A 6,393-nucleotide genomic window follows, 5' to 3' on the forward strand; every position below is an offset into this window, starting at 1 on the left:
GCGTTCCCACACCATTCTTGCCTGTGGACCCTGGCCTAATAGCTATTCTCAGAGGCTAACAGATTGGGCCCCACACAAAAGCACAGTTGGAGAAGCTTTCCCCCAATAGCTTTTAGACCAGTGGTTAGAGCCAGGATGTGGGAAACCAGAGTTCAAATTGCTCCTTTGCCTGACCTGAAGCAGGACTTGGAAGCCACATCTCTAGAGAGTGCCGTAAGCACTGGGCTATGGTTCTCACAAGCACTCCTGTTGAATCTCTTTCTGCTGTATCTGTTTGTATAAATAATTAGTCATTGGAATAATGATTTGAACCTGGATTTCCCACATCCAAGATAAGTCCCCTACTGCTGGACTATAAAGCAAATGTTCGTTCTCTGGCCCAGTGGTGGTGTAAAGCTGAGTCTGAGGTTGGCTGACCAGATAGCAGGTGTCAAAAATCAGGACAGGAGGTGGTGCCTATGTGAGAAAAAGACCCCAAAATTGGGACTGTCCCTATAAAATTGGGACATCTGGTCACCCTAGTCTGAGGATCTAGCCCCAAATGTTGACTCTCATGACAAAGTCTGTTTGACAAGAACTATTTTATGTAAAACCATGTTTACTAGCATCAATCATGTTCCCGTCCTTTAATTCTTTACTGATGGTATTCCATATCAGTTTTCCAGGACTGATGTCAAGCTAACTGGCCTAGAGATGCCTCGTTTCATCCCATTTACCCTTAAGAAATATAGGCTCAATACTAGCTTTTTTGCAGTCCTCTGGAATTTCCCCAAAGTTCCAATATTTGTTAAAAATCAACTTTAATGGTTCAGAGAGCTTTTAATATTCCTGGGCACAAGTTATCGAATTTTGCCAAATGTTTAACTTTAATAGTTACTATTTACCATCCTCCCTAGTTACTGATAGACTAGAAAGTACTTCATTATCACTTGAAGATGTGAATAGTCATCCTGCTTCTTTCAAAATACAGAATAGAAGTATTTATGGAACACTGATGATTTTACTACATCATAGATAATTTTGCCATCCTTTCCTATACCACTGCTGACATTTCATTTGTTCCTGATATACAATCAGAAGGAATTCTTTGATGTATTTAGCCCCATTGAGCATAAACTGAGCATTTCATTGATAACTTTAGCTTCCCTTACCAATAGTCTGCATTTCCTTACTGTGAATCCATACTCATTGCTATTTTCTTCTTAATTTGTTAAATATTACATTTATTTTTATTGATGCTTTCACTCCCCCCCCTTTATCAGAAACCTTCCTCTGTGATTGCAGAAGGGAGGCAGGGGGTTGGAACTATATTCTTTCATTTATCTGCATGTACTCTAACTGCCCTTCATTGTGTTAAGGACAACTGTATTGCCTAGTGCATGAATTACATCCACCGAATTGCCACAGCTCTCCCTATGATATGAGGAGAGATGCATCTGGCTAGAAAGAAAAAAAGAAAAACCAATTATTTTTGTGCTCAGTTATGTGGGTTGTACAAGGATAGGAACACAATCATCTATTCTTGCTGTAGGGATTTCTAGCAGTCTGGCAGCATATATGACAATGCAGTACACAATGTAGAATCTTACTGATGAGCAAACAGATTTCAGGATAAGCCCTTCATTAAGAATATAAACTATGTACAGAAATACGATACAACTTCCTACTATTCTCTAGCTGCAGCCTGTGACTGCCCTGTCGTGGGTTCCTTTGTTTCTCTGTCCCAGCACGAAGCACCTCACAAGAACAGAGAAGTTGCATAAAGAGCATACAGGACATGTGACATCTTGACGTTTCCTGGAGAACTTACACTGAAACATACCTTCCCTTGTTTAGAGACCTTTCTAAAATTTCCTGACTGAACTAAGACACAGTTTAATTTAACTAAAAGAATAACAAATACAATAGCTAATTTAACAAGCCTCCATGTTGCTTTAACACAATATTAGTATGTCCTGATCAGTCTCTTAATGCATTTCAGCAGTCTTCCTGATCTGCTGTATTGCAACACCCCCACTTTACTCCTGGAGAAATTCTGCACCACGGTGTGATGCAGAATTTTGCAGAAATTAATGCTGTGCATGCAGAATTTCCTTTCCCACCCCACAGAAATGGGCTGCAGAGATGTTGGCAGCTACTAGGGGCCACTGAACCTGGCACAGCCCAGCTCGCAAATAGAAGAAAAAGCCAGTGGGTGAGGAGGGAACTGGAGGGTTCCCAGCAGCTGCAGTTCCCAGCACACCCTGAAGGAAGGAGGCAGCAGCACGCAGGAAACTCCGTGCAAGCCCGGCACCCAGCATCAGGCTCTTTCTCCCTCTGGATCCCTGGACTCTGGGGGGTAGAGGGTGTGACCGTCTGGGCTGGGGGGGGCCATGGCTGAGGAGGAAAGGGGTGTGACTGTCTGGGCCAGGGGGCGCCTACAGCTGGGGTCTGTGGGGGAGGGGATGTGAGTGTCTGGGCCAGGGCTCTGGGCTGTGTGTGTGTGTGTCTGGGCTGGGGAGGCCATGGCTGGGCTCTGGGAGGGAGGGATGAGCGTGTCTGGCCCCTCGGTTGGGCTCTGGGGGAAGAGGCAGCAGAGAAACAGGAACTAGTCTGTCATAGAGGTTTCTTTAACTTTCTACTCCTGGGGGAATTTGTATGTGTCTCTGTATTGTTACAAACATACTTACTGACAGGTATTTTGAAATAAATTACCAAAATAATTGAAATTGGAGTGATTATATGGTGTTATTTTGACAAATAAAATTTGCAGAATTTTAAAATGTTGTGTGGAGAATTTTTAGTTTTTTGGCACAGAATCCCCCCAGGAGTACTTTTATGCAAGTCCTTGTGTAACAGACTGTTCACTCTCAGAGTCACCAGCAGGCATTATTAGGTGAATTATTTTCAACTTGCATGCCTTCTGTCACTTCACTTGTCTCTGCCAAATTCTCAGGTATCTTAAGCAGATGCTTAAAATTTCTTCATAAGATTTTGCCTTCCTCTGTCATCACCGAATATGAAGAAGGTGACTTCTTTGACATATAGCACGTGATGTTTTTATCATATTCATAAGTATGTTCCAGATCATCAGGGAGTGTACTGGTAGATGGAGTATATGCTTTTGAGTGTGTCATTACTAAGTGGTATCCAGGCTGGAATTCTAGGGTCACATCATACTTCTGTATTTTCAAAAGTAATCACTATGTATCCTGGATGGTGCTTCTCCACATCCCTTTTTGTGTATTGCAATCAGCGATTTGTTATTAGTTTCTGCTTTGAAGCTGTGATCAAAGAGAAAGTTGTGAAATCTTGTAAATCCATATGCTAGATCTAATGTCTCTTTTTCAATTTGTGCGTACATCTTCTCTGCAGCTATCATAACCCCTGAGCATACCAAACTGGAAACCAAGCAGTTCCATAACATTGTAATAGTACTGTTCCCAGCCTTCCTTTCATGGCAACTTTGGAAAGTTTAATATCTTTCACTGGATCAAAAAATTGCAGCACTGGAGCCGATGTCAATATGCGCTTTAAATAATTTAACTCCCTTTCATACTCCGGCATCCATGCCCATTTGGTGACCTTGTGGAGGAACTGTCTTAGGTAAATTTTGTGAATTGTATTGATAGGTATGAACTTACTGACATAACTTAACATGCCTAGCAGCCTTTGAATTCTTTTTTTTAAATCTTCAGGTCTTGGCATTTTAACTAATGCCTGAGGTTATGTCTACACTTCAAGTTGGAGGTATAATTCCCAGCTCAAAGAGACATTCTTAGCCTGAGATGCTAGTCATGTACTCTTGGTCTGTCCTGCTGCTCATGCCACTATTTTTGGCATGCTAATTTGATCAGAGTTAGTACAATTTCCTCAAGTTGGAAATTACACTTCTCGGTCAAACTACAAACATACCCAAAATCTTTGATTCATCGGGCAAGATTCCCTATGGATGGGTCACTACAAAAACTAATTTTCCCCTGATGATACTCACACCTTCTTGTCAACTGTTTGAAATGGACCACCTTGTTTACACTGGCCTCATTAGCACTACAAAAGTGATTTCCACCCCTTCTTGTCATCTGTTGAGAATAGCCCACTTCCACCTTAATTGAATTGGCTCGTTAGCACTGACCCACCACTTAGTAAGGCAACTTCCATCTTTTCATATGCTGTGTATTTATACCTCCCTACTGTATGTTCCATTCCATGGATCTAATGAAGTGGGTTTTAGCGCATGAAAAGCTTATGCCCAAATAATTTGGTTAGTCTCTAAGATGCCACAAGGACTCCTTGTTGTTTTTCCTGTGAAGTCAGGCTCTCTTCCAAGTATGTTATTTCTGTTTGAAATTGACATTTGACCTTATTGAGTTTAAGGCTATTAGCTCTCACAATTTCCAATACTCTCCTCAGTTGTTCCTGATGTTCAATAGCAGTGCTGCCCAAAAGTAATGTCAGCTATGTTCACTTTTACTCTCACTAGACCCTCTAGCATCTGGCGTGTTGTATGATGAAATGCTTCTGGAGCAAAATATATCCTGAAAGCAGTTTTAAGAAGCTATATCTTCTGCTAACTGGTGTGTTGAAACGGCAGATCTTGAAGCTCTTTGTGTCCAAAGGGATCCGCCAAAATCCTGCCAATGCTAAAGAATTTGGCTCCGCCATCTTAGACAATATTTCACTTCTTGTAGGCAAGTGGAAATGTTCTCTTTTTATGTTTTTTAAACTCCTTTGGGTCCATCCACAAGCGTAATCCCTCTCTTTTTCTCTACAATTACTAAGGAGTCTTCTGACTCCTGTTAATGAGACCAAGGATCTCACACACGTGTGGCCCAAGACTGGATGCTTGCCTCTGTGCATCACCATAACCTTGTTTTATCATTTTCCCTTTGTATTTAAGTGTCAGTATGCACTTTCCCAACACTAGAATTTTTCCTCCATTATAGTCTTTCACAGACATTTTGACTTTTCCACTTTTATGTGCTCCTTACCACTATTTCAGTTTCTATTATTACATTTACAGGTACCCTAGTATCTATCTTGTATGTCACATATGTGCCATTTGTGCACACATTTTAATTAGCCAATCTTTTGAGTTTTCAGCTTCTTCCATAACTGAGCTTAGGAATATCTCTTCCTCTTCACTTGAGGAATTCCTATCATCTGCACTTACTATGTGCGCTTTTTAGCATAATGGTTGGGTTTAGTACAGTTTGTACATACTTGCCTGAATGCAGGACATTTCCTATACTCATACTAATTGTCACATTGCTGGCACTGTTTCCTGCTTTCCAAGTTTCCATCCTTGAGTGATTTAAGTTCTGTGAACTTTTCCCTTGCTGATTTAGCTATGGTAGCCAGTCATATGCTTTGTGACTTTCTCTAGACTTTTTATTTGACTACTGTCAGATCCACCTTGCTTAGTAACCATTCATGATTTTTATATTGCTACACCCTAGGAAAATCTGGTCTTTGGGTCTTTTAATATTATATATTCAGAGGATTGATGTTTTAGTTTTAAGTTTGTGATAAACTCATCTATTGTTTCCTCTTCATTCTGTGTTCTCATCCTGAACATCTCTCATAAGTAACATTTTTTTCTAGGAACATTATTTCATTATTTCTGCAAAGCTTTCCCTACCACTATCTTTACTGAATACCTTGTATACATCTAGCACCCACCTGCCTGCCACTGCTGAGAGTAGACCAATTTTTTGCTCACCCTCCAGTTTATTTGTTTCTGTGGCTTTCATATACACTTCAAATTGCTGTTTGAACCTCTTCCAGACATAGTCAGTATTTCCCCTGATTCTCAGAGCTGATGAGGGAGTTGCTTGAAGTGGCACAGGCTGTGACGGGTTGGATCACAGAAACACCCTTTGGGACTGCCATCTGATGTGCCTAGACTACCTCTGAGCCTGTTTTCCCTGGAAGCTTGGAACTTCAGTGCCTTGCCTGGTTTGAGCCAGACATGCTTGACGGCTGCAAACACAGATCCAAGTCTGAACCACATCCCCCACAAGCTGCAGGCTTAACTGAAAACAGCTTAAGAAGTACTCCTTTCTCCAGCACTCAGATACCCAACTCCCAATGGGGTCCAAACCCCAAATAAAACTGTTTTACCCTGTATAAAGGATAAACTCACAAATTGTCCACCCTCTGCAACACTGACAGAGAGATATGCACAGCTGTTTGCCCCCCTCCCGCCCCAGGTATTATTAATTAACCCAGAGTAAGTATTAAGTAAAAAGTGATTTTATTAACTACAAAAAGTAGGATTTAAGTGGTTCCAAATAATAACAGACAAAACAAAGTGAATTACCAAGCAAAATAAAATAAAACACGCAAGTCTAAGCCTAATACAGTAAGAAAACTGAATACAGACAAAAGCTCACCCTCAGAGATGTTTCAATA

Source organism: Chelonia mydas, chromosome 2, assembly GCF_015237465.2.
Source record: "Chelonia mydas isolate rCheMyd1 chromosome 2, rCheMyd1.pri.v2, whole genome shotgun sequence".
Classification (NCBI taxonomy): domain Eukaryota; kingdom Metazoa; phylum Chordata; order Testudines; family Cheloniidae; genus Chelonia; species Chelonia mydas.